Source organism: Castor canadensis, chromosome 7, assembly GCF_047511655.1.
Source record: "Castor canadensis chromosome 7, mCasCan1.hap1v2, whole genome shotgun sequence".
NCBI lineage: Eukaryota > Metazoa > Chordata > Mammalia > Rodentia > Castoridae > Castor > Castor canadensis.
The window spans coordinates 29,271,895-29,294,989 of NC_133392.1; the positions used below are offsets into that span (position 1 = coordinate 29,271,895).

At 39.0% G+C, this 23,095-nt stretch overlaps 1 long non-coding RNA gene across 1 annotated transcript in view; it reads left to right on the forward strand.

Annotated features, from left to right (window-relative positions):
• LOC141424760 (uncharacterized) overlaps positions 1-23,091 on the forward strand; it is a 38,728-nt gene extending 15,637 nt beyond the window's left edge. Inside the window, exons 2-3 of the long non-coding RNA XR_012449658.1 lie at positions 8,475-8,571; positions 21,580-23,091. This is a non-coding gene — a long non-coding RNA (uncharacterized lncRNA). The remainder of the gene's footprint in view (positions 1-8,474; positions 8,572-21,579) is intronic.
• Positions 23,092-23,095: the final 4 nt, after the last annotated feature.

Genomic DNA, 23,095 nt, shown 5'->3' on the forward strand with positions numbered 1-23,095 from the left:
GGCCTCAGAATTAAGAAAGTATTCACAAATTATATATCTGGTAAGGGACTTGTATTTGGAATATATAAACAGCCCTTATAATTCAGCAATAAGAAACCAAATAGCCCAAATTTTAAATGGCCAAATGTGTGTGTTTGTGTTGAGAATGAAGCCGTCATCACTTTATCACTGAGTCACGTCCCTGGTCCTGGGCAAAGGGTTTGAATATACATTTCTTCAAAGAAGACAGATAAATGTCCAATAAACATGAGCAGAGATGCTCAATGACATCAGTCATTGGGGAAATGCCAATGAAAACTATAAGGACATACCATTCCACAATTCCTGGGATTGCTATAAAAAGACAATGAATAATAAACACAGATTAGGATGTGAAAAAAGCGGAACCTTCATGAACTGCTAGTAGGAACCTAAAATGCTTTGGGAAACTCTGAGCAGTTCTTAAAGTTTAAACATTAGCATTACTAGATGACCCAGTAATTCTCCTGAATTACCTGAAATCTACCTGAAAACATTTGTCCACATAGAAACTCATGCACGAATATCCACCCACTGACAAAAAGATAATTAAAACATGGTACATCCATATGGTAAAATAGTATTCAGCAATGGAAAGATGTTCCAGTGCATGCTACAGGATGGAGGTACATTGCACAAATTATGCTAATGAAAGTAGCTAGACACAAAGGACCACCTAACTTGTGATTCCATTTATAAGAAATGTCCGTGGCTGGGTGAGGTGGGGCATACCTGGAATACCAGCTACCTCAGTGATGGAGGTTGGAGAATCTTGGTCTGAGGCTGATTCAGGTAAAAGACTCCATCTGAAAAAAAAAAGAAAAAACAAAAAAAGCAAAAGCATTGGGGCTGCGACTCAAGTGGTAGAGTGTTTGTCTAACAAGTGTCAAGCTATGAGTTCAAACACCACCTCCACAGTATTAAGAAAAAGAAAAACAGAAAAAGAAATGTGCACAGTGTGTAAATGTATAGATACACAAACCAGAATAGTGGTTTCCTAGGGCTGGATTTAGGAGGGGTCACTGGGGAAAAATAGGGAGTGATTTTTGGATTCTCACATAAATTGCTATATATTGTTTAATTTATGAAGAAAGCTCTAATCTCAGTCTGAGATGCAGTAGGAAAAAGCAGTTGTATTTTACTGTCCTTTTATAAAACAGAGGTGAGTATTCTTTGGCATACTATACTTAAAGTCAACAAATGGTAGGTCCTTAATTTTAGTTGCTTACCACTGAAATTTTCATATTCTTTTACATAAGAATCTGTTAGTTTTGCTTGCATTTACAGGACATCTTTATTCATGCATGATTTTGTAACTTGTACTGTCATATAGAAGATATTGACTCACTGAGTTATATTGTAGAGCTCAAATGCTGGAAAACTACAGGAGGCTCCAGTGTTACAGATCCCTTAAGAATCTCAGGATTTCATCTATTTTAAAGCTATTATTGCTGCCCTATTCACTTGGAGATAATTCTTTGCTATCCTTTATAAGAGATTTTCACTGGTTTGTTTTTATTGTTTTTCACAGCACTGGGGTTTGAACTCAGGTCTTCACATTAGGCAGGCACTTTATCACTAGAGCCACTCCACCAACCTTTTTTTGTGATGGGTTTTGTCAAGTTAGGGTCTTGTGAACTATTTGCCTGAAGCTGGCTTTGAACCAGCGATACTCCTGAGTAGCTAGGATTACAGGCGTGAGCCACCAGCGCCCTGCAAGAGATTTTTACTTTTAAATGCAGGGAAAGCCTGAAAAGCCTGGTGGTTAATAAGAGATCCTTTTAACTCTGAAGAAGTTTTATGGATTCCTTCTAAGACATGACGACTGTTGGCAAAAAAAGAAAGAAAGAAAGAAAAAGAAATCACATCCTAGACTGCTGACATTAACGGAATGAGTTGGGACATACAGCAGGGCCATGCTGACCTGCATGCAGCCCCTGCAATGCAAAAATAACATTGAGAGTTAATGAAACCCAACCCAGTCATTTAGGACTAAGCATTTTCTTCTATAGAGATCCCAATAAGAGCTTGAGGTATCAGGAACTCCAGGGTAGTACTCCTTTTTGAATCTGCCCACCTTCCCACCAGGAGGGTACACTTTTTTTTTTTTGCCTCAGCTTGGTTTTACATAAATATATTTGTTCCATCCCTCATATCTGAGCAGCATTCCCTGTGCTCAGCTGCCTTTCTGTGTCCTAATAAACTAGTTTTTTGTCTTGGCAAATTTTTTTTTTTTTACCAACCCACAGCATCAAGAATCTCTTAGTTATCTTGACAAAACTAAAACCTTTCCTTCAGACAAAAAATTAGGTTTCGTTTTACGTCAGTACACTGAATTTTGACTTTAGGTAATTAAAAAATTATAGCCAACTTAATCACACACATAAACTTTTGGTAAGCTTTAAGAGTTTTCTAATTTGTATCTTGAAATAACTTCTATAAAATGCTGAATTTAGATAACATTAATTTTTAAGTAAATAAAATACTCTTAGTAGTCTTATGTTTTAAAAGAAGACACAGAAAGAAAAGCAATTTTAAACTTTTTTATTTAGTAGCAATCTACAAAAACACATTGGTTAACTGATCCAATTGTAAAGGAGAGTTGAATGTAAATTACATTTACGACAGAATGAAACATTAAAGTTACAGTTCATAAATTCCATTTTTTTAGCTCTAAGGCAGAAGATAATTTTTGAATGTTTGCATTTTAGTTAGACCTGGTTGAGATAAGACTTTAGATAACATTTTGAAGAGACAACAGCTCTATCTATTAACTTTATAATAGTTCAACAACCATTCTAAAGATGTTTGTATACTCACAGAGATGTTTTAACTTAGCCATGCTAAAATGTCAATTTAAATGCACATAGATGAGCTCAAAAATGTAAAAATCTGATTTAGTGGCCACAACTACATTGGTCAGTTATATTTAAGAATTATAGGAGCAGGTTGAGATGTACCCTATGTTGTTCTTTTAGGACTCATTTTGGGAAGCTTATTTTGATAGCTGAAGCAATAGTCAGTTCTAGAAAAGTGTTGAGTTTGTCTTATTCTCCAATAAGACTATTGCCATAGCTATCAGAAGTTTACCCTTCATCAAACCAATCATATAGATATAGACTAATAGACATATACAATACATACAATGACACAAAAAAACAATTACATTAATTTAGAATGCACTCTTAAACAAATCATTCTTTTGCCCTTATTTTTAATAGTAGCTTAGTTAGCTAGATTTCTCCCTAGGGGGAAAAATAGACTTAGCACTTTTTATTTTTATGTAGTTTACAACAGATTTCCAACACAGTGAGAAGAGACATATCTGAGTGTCCAAAGGGGATATACAAAGGGTTCTTCCTGCCTCCAGAAACTGCAGGCTAGAGTCTCAGGTCCTCGTGGCCTGTGACTATAGCTTGAGTCATTTACCCCAAATTCAGCATACAAAACTCCGTGCTTTGCCGACATCATAGCGAGTTAATTAGAGGTCACAGAATAGAACTCCCACTCACTGTGACATTTACCACAGTTTATAGGAGATGCAGACCTTAAATCACAGGAGATCTTTCCACTTTTTACTGTTAGGTGCTGGGAGATATTTCCAATAGGGCCAGCTGCCCTTAAGGTGTTCAGAGCTTTAAAGGAGAGTGGAGTGTGATTGGAAAAGTAAAGAGGAAGTGTCAGGTCTACTATGGTTTGAGAGATAGATGTAAAACTCAGATGTGGCTGCATGTTAGATGGTTTACGAGGGGGAGTGAGCTGTGTTCTTGCAGAACAAAAGAAGCTTGTGCAGGTTAATTGGGCTTGAGTTCAACTCCCTGCCATTGACATCCAGGGAAGGGTGCCACATCACCAGGCTTTGATCCAAGTATAAATGGATATCACTGGCAGGTACTTGGTATAAGAAGATTGGAGATGGCTCCTTTGTCCTCTACTTCACACCTATGATAGCTAGGAGCTAGGAGGTAAGGCCATAGTTCTGTAACCAGACCACAGCACCGCTACCCGCTCTCTCACTGCCTCTCTCTGGAAGAACTCAGCCCTCTCATAAATCAAATTTGAGCAGTAACAGCACCTGCTGCTGATTCAGTGAGATGGTGAATCCTCTAGTCTGCAGTGCAGTGCTTGACCAGAGAACTGTTGATATTGGTATTATTACATTCTGCAGTGTGCAGGGCTGAGAATTTATATTTCCCACCCACAAGAAGGTTTGATTGTGCTTATGCGGTGGCCTAAACTTCTTTTGCTAATGCAGAACATGCTGTCTGGATTCTTCTAATTACAGTTATTTGATAGAGCAAGGTGGTCATCTTGAACTCTAATTTTTAGCACCTGTCTTTTGTTATGTGGCTAGTCTTTGTCTCCTTGAACACGTGAATATCTACATGTAGAAGACTGAAATTAGACCCCTATCTCTCACCATGTAAAAAAATTAATCCAAACTGGGACAATAATTCAAATGGAAGATCTGAAACTTTAAAAATACTACAGGAAAATATAGGGAAGACACTGTAAGCTGTAGACATAGGTAATGCCTTTCTGAATAGGATTCCAATTAGTCAGGGAATAAAAGCAAGAATTGACAAATGAGATTATAGAAAATTAAAAACTTTTGCACATAGAAAGTAAACAATCACTAGAATAAAGAGACAGCCTGCAGAATGAGAGAAAAAAATCTTTGCCAGCCTATTCATTGGATAAAGGATTAATATCCAGAATATATAAAGAACTCCAAAAACTAAACACCAAAAGAATCAACAATTCAATTAATAAATGGGCAAATGAATTGGACAGTTTTCAAAACAAGTACAAATGGCCAATAAATGCATGAAGAAATACTCAACATCTTTAGCCATTAAGAAAATGTAAATCAAAACTACACTGAGATGCCATTCCACTCCAGTCAGAATGGCTATCATCAAGAAAATAAATAAAACAAATATGGGGAGGAGGCTAGGGAAAAAGACCTCTTATATACTGATAGTGGGAATGTAAATTAGTGTGGCTACTATGGAAATCAGTGTGGTGTTTCCTCAGAAAACTAAAAGTAGGCTCATCGATTGTGGTGGCAGCTTTTTGGGGTTATTTGGATTCTTTGCCAGCAGATCCAGACCCACAGAAACGTAACAATGTATAAGAGATCTTTAATTGGCATTGATCTTGGCACTCCTGCTCTTTTGTGGGTGTGTCTAGCATGGAAAAGTGGAGATGATTGCCAACAATCAGGGGAACTGAACCAGACCAAACTGTGTCACCTTTACTGACACAGAAGCATTGATGCTGCAAAGAATCAGGTTGTGAGGTACCCTATCGATATGGGTTTTGATGTTAAACTCCTGATCGGAAGTAGATTTGATGATGCTGTTGTCAGATATGACAACATGGTGGTGAATGATGTAGGCAAGCCCAAGGTCCAAGTAGAATACGAAAGGGAGACAAAAAGTTTCTATCAAGGAGGTGTCTTCTATGGTTCTAACAAAGATGAAGGAAATTGCAGTAGCCTGTCTTGGGAAGACTATTAACTAATGCTGTGATGGCAGTGCCAGCTTATTTGAACACTCTCAGTGTCAAGCAACAAAAGATGCTGAAACTATTGCTGGTCTCAATGTACTTAGAATTATTAAGCCAATTCTAAGTTCAAATGCATGTGTAAGAAGACATCAGTAAGAACAAGAGAGATATCCAAAGTCTCTGTGCTGCTTGTGAACAAACTAAGTGTGCCCTCTCCTCTAGCACCCAAGCATGTTGTGAGACTGACTCTCTTTATGAAGGAATCAACTTCTCTACCTTCATCCCCTCTGCTTGATTTAAAGAACTGAATGGTGATCTGTTCCATGGCACTGGACTCTGAGAAAAAGCCCTTCAAGAAGCCATCCAGACAAGTCACAGTTCCATATTGTCTTGGTGAGTGGGTCTATCCATATCCCCAAGATTCAGAAGCTGTTGTAAGACTTCTTCATTCAAAAGATCTGAATAAGAGCATTAATCTTGATTTAGCTGTTGCTTATGGTGCAGGTATCCAGGCAACCATTCTATCTGGAGAAAAGTCTAGAAATACTCAAGATCTGCTGCTCTTGGATCATTCCTCTTTCCCTGGGCATTGAAACTACAGTTGGAGTCATGACTATCTTCATCAAGCATAATACTACCATTCCTACCAAGCAGACACGGACTTCACTACCTACTCTGATGACCAGCTGATTGTGCTCATTCAGGTATATGAGGTTGAATAGGCCATGACCCAGGATAACCACCTGCTTGGCAAGTTTGAGCTCACAAGCATACCTCTTGCAACCCATGGTTACTTTTGATATTGAAGCCAATGAGATTTTCAATGTCTCTGCTATAGACAAGAGTACAAGAAAAGAAGATTACCACCACCAATGACAAGGGCCATTTGAGCAAGAATGAGACGAGTGTATCTCTGAGAAGTACAAAGCTGAAGATGAGAAGCAGAGGGACAGATTGTCATCAAAGAATTCACAGGAGTTCTATGCATTCAACACAAAAGCAACTGTTGAAAATGAGAAACTTCAGGGCAAGATCAATGGTGAGGATGAACAGAAGATTCTTCACAAATGTAATGGAATCATCCATTGGCTGGATTAGAATCAGACTACAGGCAAGGTAGAATTTGAACATCAGCAGAAAGAGCTAGAGAAACCTAGCAACCTATCATTACCAACCTGTACCAGAGTACAGTAGGCATGCCAGGAGGAATGCTTGAGGACTCCCTGGTGGGAGAGCCCCTCCCTCTTGTGGTGCTTCCCTCCTGGCCCACCATTGAAAGGGCTGGTTAAGCCAACCCAAATATATACGTAGCATTGTTCCACATAGTAAAACATTTGAAGGACCCCAATTTAGTAAATTTCTGGAAGAGTTTTAAAGGTGAACTGCTACAGCAAATTTCTGGGGCTTTCTCAGTACTTGAATATGGAACATGTGCAGAAGAAGAGGAAATAACATGGTACTTTATGAGCTCTGGGTTATAAGTGAAAAATGCTGTGACTGAAATAAAAATATTTAAAATTGGCCAAAAGAGCCCCCTAAAAATAGAACTACCATATGATCCTGCTATACCATTCCTAGGCATATACCTAAAAGAATTTAAGTCAACATACAATATAGTGATACGTGCATACCCATGTTTATTGCAGCACTGTTCACAATAGCCAAACTATGGAATCGACCTAGGTATTCATCAAGTAAGGAAAAAAGAAAATGTGATACACACACACACACACACACACACACACACACAATGGAGTGTTATTCAGTCAGAAGAATGAAATTGTGTCATTTACCAGAAAATAATGGAATTAGAAATCATCATGTTAAGCAAAATAAGCCAGACTGCAAAGGACTTTTGGGAGCCACAATCTGACAAGGTCGTTGTGGCTTTAGCAGAATCTGCAGGTGCACCAGGTCTCTATCATGGTGGGCAGGAACACTCAATGGTTTCCCTTGACTGAAAAGAAGTTTATACTTAGTCAAGGACACTGGCAGAAAGAATGCAGGGTGGCAAAAACAGAAAGGCTGTAACTAGGTCAGAGTGTTTCTGATGTTTAAGTCTCTTCCTCTTTTGTATAAAGCTTGCTGAGAAAAAAAATTTTTTTGCCAGTTGGTCATCAGCCTTCTGGCCCTCTCAATATGTGTCTTGTCTGTTCATTCCTTCCCTGAGCCCTTTCAGGTCAAGGACCTCTGTGATCCCAGCAAAAGACAAACATCAAACATTCTCTTTTATGTGAGGAATCTATAGCTAAAAAATAAACAAGAAATAATGACACAAGTGTAAAATGGGAGGGGGACTCTTTGGAGATCAGAACCAACAGGAGGGGGAAAAGCAAAATGAGAGGATGAAAGGGGTGGTGAATAGGATCAAAGTGTTTCATACATAGGTATGAAAATAAACTAATGAAGCCTATTAAAATTGTTTTAAAAGGTAGGGAGGGGGGATAAGGGAGTCATAGAGGGAATTAATTTGATTAAAATACTTTATATTTGTTATGGAAGTATCACTCACAATGAAACCTCTTTGTACAATTAATATACATTAAAAAAAATCAATTGACCTGATGGTCATGTTGGTACACACCTGTAACCCCAGTATGCAGGTGGCAGAAGCAAGAAGATCATGAGTTCAACGTCAGCCTATGCTGCACAGCTAGACAGTGTCTCAAAAAAAAAAACTGTCCTGACATTTTGTGCTGCCGTAGCAGATACTCAAAGCTCTGCCTGTACCCGTGTTCCCTGCCCCAGCCCTTGCCCACAACTTCCAAGCAGCCAAAATAGTAATACTAATTATTCGCATTTACTTTATATGTGTGAGTATATTTCTATACTGCCAGTTTTCCTCCATTGATTTATATCTTTATCTTTAGCCAGCAACACTTTTACTTCATCTTTGACCCTTTGAATAACAATAGCAATAATGTGGCCATTATTATTATTTGCAGAACTATGAAGTTGAACCCAAGGTCTTACATATGCAAGGCAAGCTATTTACCACTGAGCTGGATTTCATAGTCCCCTTTGATGTTGAAAGCAAGAACTGTGAGTCCAACTTTTTGCTTTTTCTTGCAAGTTTGTTTTGAGTAGTGTAGATCCCTTAAATTTCCCTTAAATTTAAGACCAGCTTATCCATTTCCTTTACAAAAGGAGCTGGAAATGATAAGGATTACCTTGAATCTGTAGATCAATTTTGACAGTATTATCATCTTAACAATATTAAGTCTCCTAATCCATGAACATGGGATCTCTTTCTATTTATTTGTATCTCCTTTTAATTTCTTTTAGTAGCTTTTTGCAGTTTTCATGGTATCCTTCTTGTGCGTTCTTTTACTTAAAATATTTCTATTTTATTTATTATTTTTAAATTTTTTTATGCTGGGAATTGAAATCAGCCCTCACACATGATAAGCATTTTATCTATCATTGAGCTACATCTCCAGCCCTGCTTTATCTTTTTTGATGCTCTTATAAGCAGAATTATTTCCTTAGTTATTTTCATATAATTCTTTTCCAGTTTAGAGAAATATAATTGACTTTTGTATCCTGAAGCATTTACTAACTCATAATTTTGCCTGTGTATGTGTGTCCCTTAGGATTTTTATTCTTTGTGGGTTTTTTTTACCCTTGTTTAAAATTTATTTTTATTTTTTAAATTTTTTAATTCATATGTACATGCAATGTTTGGGTCATTTCTCCCCCCTTCCCCTACCCCCTCTCTGATCCCCCTGCCCCCTCCCTCTCCCCCCCACCCCCTCTATACCCAGCAGAAACTATTTTGCCCTTATCTCTAATTTTGTTGAGAGAGAGTATAAGCAATAATAGGAAGGACCAAGAGTTTTTGCTGGTTGAGGTAAGCTATACAGGGAGTTGGCATTGATTTCCTGTGCATGTGTGTTACCTTCTAGGTTAATTCTTTTTGATCTCACCTTTTCTCAAGTTCTTGTTCCCCTTCTCCTATTGGCCTCAGTTGCTTTAAGGTACCTGCTTTAGTTTCACTGTGTTGAGGGCAACAAATGCTATCGAGTTTTTTAGGTGTCTTACCTATCCTCATACCTCATGCCAGGGGTCTGTTGATCTTGTTTATTTTTTCAAAGAACCAACTTTTTGTTTCATTAATTCTTTGTATGGTTTTTTTGGTTTCTATTCCATTGATTTCAGCTCTTAATTTTATTAATTCTCTCCTTCTATTTGTTTTGGGATTTGCTTGTTCTTTTTTTTCTAGGAGTTTGAGACGTGTCATTAAGTCATTGATTTGGGATCTTTCAGTCTTTTTAATATATAGACTCATGGCTATAAACTTTCCTCTCAGGACTGCCTTTGCTGTGTCCCTTAGGTTTCGGTAGGTTGTGTTTTCATTTTCATTGACTTTCAGGAACTTTTTTTTTTTTATCTTGAAATTCTTTTTTTTTTCTTTTATTGTTCATATGTGCATACAAGGCTTGGGTCATTTTCCCCCCTGCCCCCACCCCCTCCCTTACCACCCACTCCGCCTCCTCCCTCTCCCCCTACCCCCTCAATACCCAGCAGAAACTATTTTGCCCTTATTTCTAATTTTGTTGTAGAGAGAGTATAAGCAATAATAGGAAGGAACAAGGGTTTTTGCTGGTTGAGATAAGGATAGCTATACAGGGAGTTGACTCACATTAATTTCCTGTGCGTGTGTGTTACCTTCTAGGTTAATTCTTTTTGATCTCACCTTTTCTCTAGTTCCTGGTCCCCTTTTCCTATTGGCCTCAGTTGCTTTTAAGGTATCTGCTTTAGTTTCTCTGTGTTAAGGGCAACAAATGCTAGCTAATTTTTTAGGTGTCCTACCTATCCTCACCCCTCCCTTGTGTGCTCTCGCTTTTATCATGTGCTCAAAGTCCAATCCCATTGTTGTGTTTGCCCTTGATCTAATGTCCACATATGAGGGAGAACATACGATTTTTGGTCTTTTGGGCCAGGCCATCCTCACTCAGAATGATGTTCTCCAATTCCATCCATTTACCAGCGAATGATAACATTTCGTTCTTCTTCATGGCTGCCTAAAATTCCATTGTGTGTAGATACCACATTTTCTTAATCCATTCGTCAGTGGTGGGGCATCTTGGCTGTTTCCCTAACTTGGCTATTGTGAATAGTGCCGCAATAAACATGGGTGTTCAGGTGCCTCTGGAGTAACCTGTGTCACAGTCTTTTGGGTATATCCCCAAGAATGGTATTGCTGGATCAAATGGTAGATCAATGTCTAGATTTTTAAGTAGCCTCCAAATTTTTTTCCAGAGTAGTTGTACTAGTTTACATTCCCACTAACAGTGTTAGAGGGTTCCTTTTTCCCCGCATCCTCGCCAACACCTGTTGTTGGTGGTGTTGCTGATGATGGCTATTCTAACAGGGGTGAGGTGGAATCTTAGCGTGGTTTTAATTTGCATTTCCTTTATTGCCAGAGATGGTGAGCATTTTTTCATGTGTTTTCTGGCCATTTGAATTTCTTCTTTTGAGAAAGTTCTGTTTAGTTCACTTGCCCATTTCTTTATTGGTTCATTAGTTTCGGGAGAATTTAATTTTTTAAGTTCCCTATATATTCTGGTTATCAGTCCTTTCTCTGATGTATAGTTGGCAAATATTTTCTCTCACTCTGTGGGTGTTCTCTTCAGTTTAGAGACCATTTCTTTTGATGAACAGAAGCTTTTTAGTTTTATGAGGTCCCATTTATCTATGCTATCTCTTAGTTGCTGTGCTGCTGGGGTTTCATTGAGAAAGTTCTTACCTATACCTACTAACTCCAGAGTATTTCCTCCTCTTTCCTGTATCAACTTTAGTGTTTGGGGTCTGATATTAAGATCCTTGATCCATTTTGAGTTAATATTGGTATAGGGGGATATACATGGATGTAGTTTCAGTTTTTTGCAGACTGCTAACCAGTTTTCCCAGCAGTTTTTGTTGAAGAGGCTGCTATTTCTCCATCGTATATTTTTAGCTCCTTTGTCAAAGACAAGTTGGTTATAGTTGTGTGGCTTCATATCTGGGTCCTCTATTCTGTTCCACTGGTCGTGTCTGTTTTTGTGCCAGTACCATGTTGTTTTTTTGTTATTGCTTTGTAATATAGTTTGAAGTCAGGTATTGTGATACCTCCTGCATTGTTCTTTTGACTGAGTATTGCCTTGGCTATTCGTGGCCTCTTGTGTTTCCATATAAATTTAACGGTAGATTTTTCAATCTCTTTAATGAATGTCATTGGACTTTTGATGGGAATTGCATTAAACATGTAGATTACTTTTTGGAGTATCGACATTTTTACTATGTTGATTCTACCAATCCATGAGCATGGGAGATCTCTCCACTTTCTATAGTCTTCCTCAATCTCTTTCTTCAGAAGTGTATAGTTTTCCTTGTAGAGGTCTTTCACATCTTTTGTTAGGTTTACACCTAGGTATTTGATTTTTTTTGAGGCTATTGTAAATGGAATTGTTTTCATACGTTCTCTTTCAGTTTGCTCATTGTTAGTGTATAGAAATGCTAATGATTTTTCTATGTTGATTTTATATCCTGCTACCTTGCTATAGCTATTGATGATGTCTAGAAGCTTCTGAGTAGAGTTTTTTGGGTCTTTAAGGTAGAGGATCATGTCGTCTGCAAATAGGGATATTTTGACAGTTTCTTTACCTATTTGTATTCCTTTTATTCCTTCTTCTTGCCTAATTGCTCTGGCTAGGAATTCCAGTACTATGTTGAATAGGAGTGGAGATAGCGGGCATCCTTGTCTGGTTCCTGATTTTAGAGGGAATGGTTTCAGTTTTTCTCCATTAAGTATAATGCTGGCTGTAGGTTTGTCATATATAGCTTTTATACTGTTGGGTACTTTCCTTCTATTCCTAGTTTTCTCAGAGCTTTTATCATGAAATGATGTTGGATCTTATCAAAGGCTTTTTCTGCATCTATTGAGATGATCACGTGGTTTTTGTCTTTGCTTCTGTTAATGTGGTTTATTACGTTTATTGATTTTCGTATGTTGAACCACCCCTGCATCCCTGGGATGAAGCCTACTTGGCCGTGGTGAATAATCTTTTTGATGTGTTGCTGAATTCGGTTTGCCATTATTTTGTTGAGGATTTTTGCATCAATGTTCATTAAGGAGATTGGCCTATAGTTCTCCTTTTTGGAGGTGTCTTTGCCTGGTTTTGGGATAAGTGTAATAGTGGCTTCATAAAATGTGTTTGGCAGTTTTCCTTCCCTTTCTATTTCGTGGAACAGTTTAAGGAGGGTTGGTATCAGTTCTTCTTTAAAGGTCTGAAAGAATTCAGCAGAGAATCCATCAGGTCCTGGACTTTTCTTTTTGGGGAGACTCTTGATTGCTACTTCAATTTCATTTGGTGTTACAGGTCTACTCAGGTGATTAATTTCCTCTTGGTTCAGTTTTGGATGATCATATGTATTTAGAAATCTGTCCATTTCTTTTAGATTTTCAAATTTATTTGAATATAGGTTCTCAAAGTAGTCTCTGATGATTTCCTGGACTTCCAAGGTGTTTGTTGTTATCTCCCCTTTTGCATTCCTAATTCTGCTAATTTGGGTTTTTTCTCTCCTCATTTTAGTCAGGTTTGCCAGGGGTCTATCGATCTTGTTTATTTTTTCAAAGAACCAACTTTTTGTTTCATTAATTCTTTGCATGGTTTTTTTGGTTTCTATTTCATTGATTTCAGCTCTTATTTTTATTATTTCTCTCCTTCTATTTGTTTTGGGATTTGCTTGTTCTTGTTTTTCTAGGAGTTTGAGATGTATCATTAGGTCATTGATTTGGGATCTTTCAGTCTTTTTAAAATATGCACTCATGGCTATAAACTTTCCTCTCAGGACTGCCTTAGCTGTGTCCCATAGGTACCGGTAGGTTGTGTTTTCATTTTCATTGACTTCCAGGAACTTTTTAATTTCCTCTTTTATTTCATCAATGATCCATTCTTCATTAAGTAATGAGTTATTTATTTTCCAGCTCTTTGCATGTTTTTTGTCTTTACTTTTGTTGTTGAGTTCTACTTTTACTGCATTGTGATCAGATAGTATGCACGGTATAATTTCTATTTTCTTATATTTGCTGAGACTTGCTTTGTGCCCTAGGATATGATCTATTTTGGAGAAGGTTCCATGGACTGCTGAGAAGAATGTATATTGTGTAGAGGTTGGATGAAATGTTCTGTAGACATCAACTAGGTCCATTTGATCTATTGCATATTTTAGATCTTGGATTTCTTTATGGATTTTTTGTTTGGATGACCTGTCTATTGATGATAATGGGGTGTTAAAGTCTCCCACAACCACTGTGTTTGCTTTTATATATTCTTTTAGGTCTTTCAGGGTATGTTTGACGAAATTGGGGGTGTTGACATTGGGTGCATACAGATTGATGATTATTATTTCCTTTTGGTCTATTTCCCCTTTTATTAGTATGGAATGTCCTTCTTTATCTCGTTTGATTAATGTCGGTTTGAAGTCTACTTTGTCAGAGATAAGTATTGCTACTCCTGCCTGTTTTCAGGGGCCATTGGCTTGGTAAATCTTCTTCCAGCCTTTCATCCTAAGCATATGCTTATTTCTGTCAGTGAGATGGGTCTCCTGTAAGCAACAAATTGTTGGATCTTCCTTTTTAATCCATTTCGTCAAACGGTGCCTTTTGATGGGGGAATTAAGTTCATTAACGTTAAGTGTTAGTACTGATAGGTATGTGGTGATTCCTGTCATTTGGTTGTCTTAGTTGTTTGAAGGTTTGATTTGTGTACCTAAGTTGAGGTTACTCTCTACTTTCTTGCTTTTTTTTCCTGTAGTTTGGTGCTGCCTGCCCTTTCATGGTTATGTTGGGTTTCCCTTTCTGTGTGCAGAATCCCTTGAAGAATCTTTTGTAGTGGTGGCTGTGTGGTCACATATTATTTTAGTTTCTGCTTATCAGGAAGACTTTTATTGCTCCATCTATTTTGAATGATAGTTTTTCTGGGTAGAGTATCCTGGGGTTGAAGTTATTTTCATTCAGTGCCCGGATGATCTCACCCCAAGCTCTTCTTGCTTTTAATGTTTCTGTTGAGAAGTCTGCTGTGATTTTGATGGGTTTACCTTTGTATGTTAATTGTTTTTTCTCTCTTACAGCCTTCAATATTCTTTCCCTAGTTTCTGAACTTGTTGTTTTAATGATGCTATGCCGTGGGATAGTTCTATTTCTATCTGGTCTGTTTGGTGTTCTGGAGGCCTCTTGCATCTGTATGGGAATAGCTTTCTCTAGATTTGGGAAATTTTCTGTTATTATTTTGTTGAATATATTACACATTCCCTTTGCTTGTACTTCTTCTCCTTCTTCAATGCCGATGATTCTCAAGTTTGGTCTTTTGATAGCGTCAGTGAGTTCTTGAATTTTCTATTCACAGGTCTTGAGTTGTTTAACTAATAGTTCTTTGGTTTTTCCTTTAATTACCATTTCATCTTTGAGTTCTGAGATTCTGTCTTCTGTTTGTTCTATTCTGCTGGATTGGCCTTCCATTTTGTTTTGCAATTCTGTTTCATTCTTTTTTCTGAGGTTTTCCATATCCTGAGTTTCTTCCTCTTTAATGTTGTCTATTTTGGTCCTGAGTTCACTTACCTCTTTATTAATCTTGTCTTTTGTTTCACTTTGGTGTTTATACAGTGCTTCTATGGTTTCTTTTATTTCTTCTTGTGCTTTTTCAAATTCTCTATTTTTGTTGTCTTGGAATCTCTTGAGTGTCTCCTGTACATTTTGGTTGACCATATCCAGTATCGTCTCTATAAAATTCTCATTGATTACCTGTAGTATTTCTTCTTTTTGATTGTTCTTGTGGGCTTCGTTGGGTTCTTTGGCATAGTTTATCTTCATTTTCTTGGAGTCTGGATCTGAGTATCTGTTCTCTTTGTTCCCCTCTAGTTCCTGTACTAATTTTTTGCTGTGGGGAAGCTGGTTTCCCTGTTTTTTCTGTCTTCCTGTCATTGTCCTTGGTGTTGTTATTGTCCCTGTACTGTGTGCAATGAAGTATTTTCTAGCTTGTAATAATAACAATGGTGATATTTAGAATGGAAGGGTGATATTTAGATGGAAAGCAAAGAAGTTAAAGAAAAAGGGAAAAACAAATAAACAAGTAGAAAAAACAAAACAAACAAACAAAAAAGTTTCAAGGATATAAACAGGGAGAGATAGTGTACTAATCAACAGTAAGCTGAACAGGCATTAGAAAGACAGAGAGGATTGAAAATAAAAAATAAAAATAAAATAAAAAATAAATAAATGAAAAAAAAATCTCCAAGTTCAAATGCAATAACATTTCAGTCTTAATAATTTTGGTGTTAGTTCTTCAGCCTCCAATCCTGGAGATGGTGTCTCAGAAGTAGTTCTGTCATTGTCTCATCAAAGGGGAAAAAAACTAAAAACAAAACAACACAACACAAAACAAAACAAAAAACCCCACAGAATGTCCCAAGTTCAAGTGCAATACAGTTTCAGTAAGTTTTTCAGCATGCAGGTGTAGTTCAGTTGTTGTCTCATCAAAGGGAGAAAAAGAAAAAGAGTCTGGAGACAGTTCTGTGAATGACTACCTGAGGCTGTGCTCACCTGCCTGCTGCTGTCAGCCTGCTGTTGCTGGAGGCTTTATTTATGCAGATCTCAGGAGTGAGCTTAACACTCACCTGGCCCTGCAGGCTTTGTTTACTTAGAGTTCTCCTGGGCACGACCACCACTGCTACAAGCTTTCCCCTTTCCAAGCACACTGGAGGAGGTGACACTGCAGCAGCTTTCTCAGGCCTGCGTGTTTATTTACAGTTCGCATAGGAAGTGGGTCTTCCCCTCTCCCCTGTGGAGTTTTCCTCCCACCACCACTTTTACAAGCTTTCTCGCTCCTGGTTGCTAGGTGTGTGCCGCCACTCCTGCCTTCTCCAGCCAGCTTGTTGTGAGGGATTTCCCCTCCCCCCCTCTTTGGTGCTCAGGGCACCCCACCCTCTTTTCTATGTGTCCTTTTTGTTGTTATTGCTTCTTATTCAGGTTTTTTTTCTTTTTTTCCCTGGATGGGGGTCAATCTGTCCAGGGGGCTATGCTGATCTGGCCCAGGGTTGTCTGTGGGATTTACTGAGTGCTGCTTAGCTCACCTTGTGGTCTGCATCTTTCCAAGCCATCTGAGCATTGCCATTTGGTGGCGGCATGGGAGCCCTCCTGGTTTCTCCATTTAATGTGAAGTGGAGATGCTATGTGCAGGCTGGAGGAGTCAAAAGTGGTTTTTGGTGTTTTTTCCTGTAAGGCGTATCTCCAGCATCTCTCCAAGATTTTACTTTAGGAGATACGCTTTCTGCTTCCTCCCTCTTTCTGCCATCTTGGAATCTTATCCTTTGTTTTTGTTTTTTGAGACAGTGTTGATATGTAGCTCGTGCTGTCTTAAAACTCTCCACCCTTCTGCCTCAGCTTCCTGAGGACTCAGTGTACAGGCCTGTGTCACCTTAGGTGGCTTCTTTAGAATTTTCTATATATAAGATACTGTCTATGCAAGCAGAACTAGTTTTACTCCTCCTTTCCAGTCAGGATGTATTATTTATTTTTCTGCCCTGGAAAACATTTTTAGGTATTATCTTGGTCTCAGCATGTCACTTAGGCTAGCCTCAAACTCACCATCATCCTTAGTGCTGGGACTATGGGCATGTGACACCATACAAATTGCTAAAGAATTTTATTTCTATGCTCCTCTTTAGCATTATCTCAAAATATTCTGTCTCATTGTTAAATTTTGACTCTTAAATATGACTTTAACCTCTTTATACCTTTCCACACAAAATGTGTCAAAACCAGAGTTCAATGATTTTCCTCTTGAGAGCTCTTGTTGTACAACTCTTCCTTCATTAAGTTCAGAACTTACTTCCTCAACCCTTTTTGAGCCCTACGTATCTTCTCTTTTTATTTGTTTATTTACAGGGTCTCACTATGTTGCCTAGGCTGATCTCTAGCTCCTGGGTTGGAATGAGCCTCCTGCTTCAGCCTCCCAAGTAGCTGGGACTGCAGGCATACTTCAAAACCCTCAGGTCTTCTTCCTTCTCAGAACATTTGCAGATAGGAATAATAAGGCAACTCTGGGATGCAGTAACTATTAGAAATCTGAGGAAAGGAGTCAGGTGTGGAATAGGAGGAAATAAGAAAAAGTAAAGAGGGCTAGGGAAATAGCTCAAGCAGTAGAGCATGAGGTCCTGAGTCCAATCTCTAGTATCCCTCTCCGAAAAGAAAAAGCAAAGAGTGTAGTGATGTTATTTATATTAAATGTCAGCTCATGGGCAGGGAGGAGGGTGTGGAAGTAAAGAATTACAAGGAGCAGCGCAGTTGTAAAACAACTGAGAAAATATTCTGGCCTGAGTAAAGAGAGAAAGAGGCTCACAGTAGAAACCAGAAATTAATTAATTGGTGAAGTAGACATCATCATCATCACGTTAAGTTATTAAGATCTGGCAAAGCCTCAATACATGACCTTTGATTTAGGGTATTCAGAGTGGTTCTTTAGATTGATTCTGGGAGAGTCATGCTTGTCCAAGGCTAGGGCAACCTGAGATCAGAAAATGAGGTCAACTGGCAGAGCTGGTTCTGGGGACTCTTAAAAGCTTAGGTATTTATTGGTCACAGAGGCTTTTGCCAGAATGTGGAACTTCTACAACTGTAAACTCTGTCTTACTTTTTAAAAACCATGTGACAATTCTCAGATCAAGGAGAAAAAGGTAAAAGTAAAATGAAACAAAACAAAAACCACCTTTTTCCAACTCATCATCATGAAGCCCTCTACCCCAGGAATTTACAAGCCCTCCCTGGGACTGTGATCCTTTCTTCCTGCTGTTGTGTACCAGCATTCTCTGGAAGCCACTTGTTCTCTGGAGGCAGGACATTGCAGGGACAGGAATGAGTTGGGATGCCCAGCCTGGGCTACAAGGTAAAGAATAGCTTTCCCAGGCAGGCTTCCTGCTGCTGCTGTCAGCATCTTCCAGGATCTCAGACTTGTATCCATGTGACCACGGGACACATGGAGATCTGGCACTTCCCCAGGTCAAGTGGCAGTTCATGCTACATATTTGATTTAATGCCTGCAGACTCCTGGTTTACTGCTGCCAGAGTTTAGCCTACAGTTAATTACCTTTAGGAAGGGCAGTGCAGGTTACTGGGGTATGACTCAAACCTTGAAGCTGCTACTCTTTTTTTTTTTTTTTTCTCTTAAAGTTACAGAGCATGGATAAGGTGGTGGGCCACAGAGACAGGTCTCAGGAAACTATATCACAGCCAAAAAGCTTCCAGACACAGTGCAGTCAAATTTACTTCACTTTTATTGAGAACAAACACAATCCTGGATCATTACAACTAGCTTCAGTGTTGATATTAATGAAATTATTCCAGAATTATTCTTAGGTTACAAATGACTACTATTTCACATAAAAAAGAAAAAGTCCCATCCAAGAAATGAAAAGTGTACATTTTCATAGTAATGACTATTTTGTTCATTTGGTTACCTACCATTGATTAAATGTATTCATTTAGTCTCAGGAGAACAATGTAAACCAATGATGCCATCTCAAACATACAGACATACCAAGTTCATGGTGTCACTGCTATTGTACAAATACACAGGATATGAAAATTTCTCTGCTGAGGATCCCAGAATGTTTTATATATATTTATATATAAATTAGTCACACCTCAAAATTACCCTTTGAAATGGATCTGTAAATTACCCCATTTTAATCGAAGGAAAACTGAGGCACATTATACTTAGGTAACTTGCTCAAGCTCACGTAGGAAGTCAGTGGTACAGTAGTAATGGGAGGACCTGGCTGTCACCATCAACAAAACACAAAAACCTTGCTTTCTTGACATTTCACACTGACCTATTTGAGCTACAATGACAAGAGCACAATCAGAATTCAAGCAAAATAAGGAGGAAAACTTGCATTGAAAATGATAGAACTTTCTTTTAATATCAAATACATTCCTATTCTCCATCAAATGTGGGCATTTAATCAATTTCCAAAATGAAACCTGGGAGGGAATCCTGCAAATCACTGTGCTTTTAATTCTCAGGCCAAGCTCTTGTTTAAACCTGCCACACCTGCAGGCTCTCAGGTGTGAGGTACTCCACAGAGAGAGTGAGGGCAGACTCACACACAACACTGAGGACAAAAGAAGTAAGTCACTCAAATAAGTTGTCAGCACATCCACAATGCAAGGATTGTTAGAAATTCACTCAATCAAATCTGATTAATTAACGTATCATTTGAAATGAGCCATGAGTAATGAGAGAGAAGCTCTATGGGTCAGCAATAGTTCTGGAGGAGTATGAAAATATTGCTCCTTACTAAGCCGACATAGTCCTCTGTACATAGATGTATACATGCTGTCGTCCTCAACCTGAATTCTCTATCCAGCCTTAAGTATTGACATGGCATGGCCAGATCCATGGAACAGAATTAGAAAAGGAAGAAGAGAAAGTTGGTTTTATTGTCCACGTATTATAAAGCAGGAATCTGATATAAACTACAGAATGAAAACCACCCAACAGACATGTTCATGGGGTGGGCACATAGGCCGGCAGATCTAATTTACAATGACCTCCATGACCTTTTTTTAATGTTATTTTAACGAACATCTGAAAGACAAGGCTGCTTTAGTATAGGCTGCTCCTTATAGACTCTATTCAATTAGCACAGGAAGAAAGGCCTTGCTTCCTCCTTCATTTCAGACCCAAGAGCTGACAGAACATTTGGTATTGTACATGGCCAATGCTAATAGAGCAGAGCTAGGCTTCTGCATTGATGACTGAAACACAGGGACAGGAGAGGTCCGTGGTCTTCAAAAACACTGACAATCAGTGTTTTTCCAGACTACTCTCCTATTGTCTGCTCTAGTCTGTGTGGCAGTTCATTTGCTGCAATGAAACTCTTTCATCTAAGTTCATGGCATGTCAGATCCATGTCTCAGGCAAAGCTTTGCAGCAGGCCCTGGCTCCAGGGATCGGGATGTCCTTTCAATATGAGGCACTTGGGAACTTGGCCTTGCTCTGTGTGCTTCCCAGAGGACTAGGTTTCCTTCTTCTCCTAAAAACTCTTGCACTGTCAGCTGCAGCAACCTGTCTGAACACCTGGAGTACTCAGCATGCTCTCTGTTCTGACCCACACAGAGGAGACTAACAACAGACTCATTTGCTCTGTGGCCAGCTCAGTGGCACAACACCAGCATTTGCATTGGCCATGAGTTATGAGAGAGAAGCTCTATGGGCCAGCAACATTTCTAAGAGTTTGACAGTATTTGTTGAGGTCATCAGTGTGGCAGAGGCCCAAGGGGTAGAGGTGGAGAGGACCTGGAGGTCACAGGTCACTCTTGCTAAAGAGTCTCAGTGGTTCAGTCAGTGCCTGTGAGCAATGCGTCTGCAGGAGAGGAGTTGGAGGGACAGCAGGTCATCACTGCCCTGAATACACATGGCAGGAGGTCTGTCCAGGAAGAACAGAAAAGTCAGGAATAGAAAGAACAGGTAGGAGAAGAGAGACCGATGGGGGAGAGCCAGGAATCCAGAAGCAGTGGGGGTTAAGAGATTCTAACCCCACCCCCTGGCACTCTTACATATAGGGTGTTGGGTCACAGAGGAAGGAGAAAGAGAAGGGGCTACAGCAGCATGGAGAGAAGCCTCGTTTTTACAGAATCCAAGGAGCAGCTGCAACATAATTAAGCAAGTTAGCTTTGTACTTGTTTCTTCAAGACATCTAATAACTTACCTAGCAACTTCTGAACCCCTTGGATATTTTCTAGAGCTCTTGCTTTGGAAAATTATCTCTTTGGAGCTCACTGTAGATGCTGCTGCTCAACCTCTTCAACTCTTGTCCTAAAATGGGAGGCATTGGTAACCCAGCCACTTCCTTCTCTACTTCAAGGTTTTTAAAGAACCCTCTTTCAGAGCTAAGTATACTGAAACATTTCCATGATGCCGGCAGAGTATTTATGACTACATATGTTCTGGTTGACTCAACTGCACCTTCTAAAACCCTTCTTGTTTTGAATGTTTTGAAATGTTACAGCCATCTCATTACTGTGAGACGAGCAACTAGTAACGTGAAGATGGCAGAAGAGAGCAATGAAAGGAGTTGGATGAGCAGCTCATGGACTGCTAAGCATTCTGTGTGTGTCTATACCCACCAGTTCTGGACTCATCTACCTGAAGACTTGTTTTTTGAAATAAGGAATCTCCTTCTTATTCAAAGAAAGTAAAATTCTTGTTGGGAGTGGTAGTACTCCCACTGTAATGCCAGCTACTCAGGGGGTGGAAATCAGGATGATCACAGATTGAGGTTAGCCCAAGCAAAAAAAGAAAATAAGACTCCATCTCTAAAACAAATGGGGCATGGGGGCATGTGCCTTGGTGCCAGCTATACAGGAGGCATCTTAGTCTTGAGGCAGGCCCTGTACAGAAATGCAAGACCCTATCTGAAAAATGACTTTAAAAAAAAGCTGGAAGCATAGTTCAAGTGATAAAGCACCTGCCTAGCAACCTTGATGCTCTGAGTTCAAACCACAGTACTGGCAAAAAAAAAAAAAAAGAAAAATCTTTCCAGGCAGAAACCATTTTTTGTACAAAGTAAATGCTTCTTTTTCCTTACCCTAAAGTATATCTAAACATCAAGACTTGCATTTAGGTTCTAACTTCACATGGCTCCATGGCTATCGCCTGCTCAGTCAAGATAGAAAGGAAGTCTGATGTATGGAGGGGCTTCATGTCTTTGCTAGCTACATAGTTGTGTATGAGTTTCCTTGTGGCTCCTTTCTCCCTCAACACCATCCTTATTTAAAAGTCATACACCGATCCAGGCACCAGTGACTTGCATGTAATCCTAGCTACTTGGGGGGCAGAGATCAGGAGGATCACAGTTTGAGGCCAGTCCTTGCAAATAGTTCATAAGACCCTATCTCAAAAATACCAGATACAGAAAAGGGCTGGTGGAGTGGCTCAAGTGTTAGAATGCCTGCCTAGCAAGCATGAAGCCTTGAGTTCAAATCCCAGTACCACCCAAAAAAAAAAAAACCCACCCTAAATAGTGACTTTCTTCACTGATAATTTATCTCTGTACCAAAGAAAGTTAAGTTTTGCTTCCATATATCAAAGTATGAGCTGAAGATAACTAACCAACTTCCTAGAAGATAATGTCACATTTTAAGCTGTAGCCACCTTCCTTGAAGCTCAGGATACCTCTAGGAAAGAGATTTATCTGGGACAAAGACCTTTACTTTAGACTCTAGAAACATTGCTAGGCTTTGGAAGGTAGACAGCAACTAATGGCCGATCAGCTGCTTGCCTGGGAGGCAAGAGAGGGAGGGAAGAGAGAAAGAGAGGTAATAAGGACAACACAGCAAAAAGGCCAATGGAGATAAAAGAGAAAATAAGAATATTGGCTGAGCATCATACAGGAGAGTTGCTGCCTTTCAGTACTTGAGCATTTTATAAGAATATTGTATCAGAATGGATTAAGGTCATCAACATTAACATCCAGGTAGCATTTCTTTTTTTTTTTTTTCATTTTTCTTTTATTATTCATATGT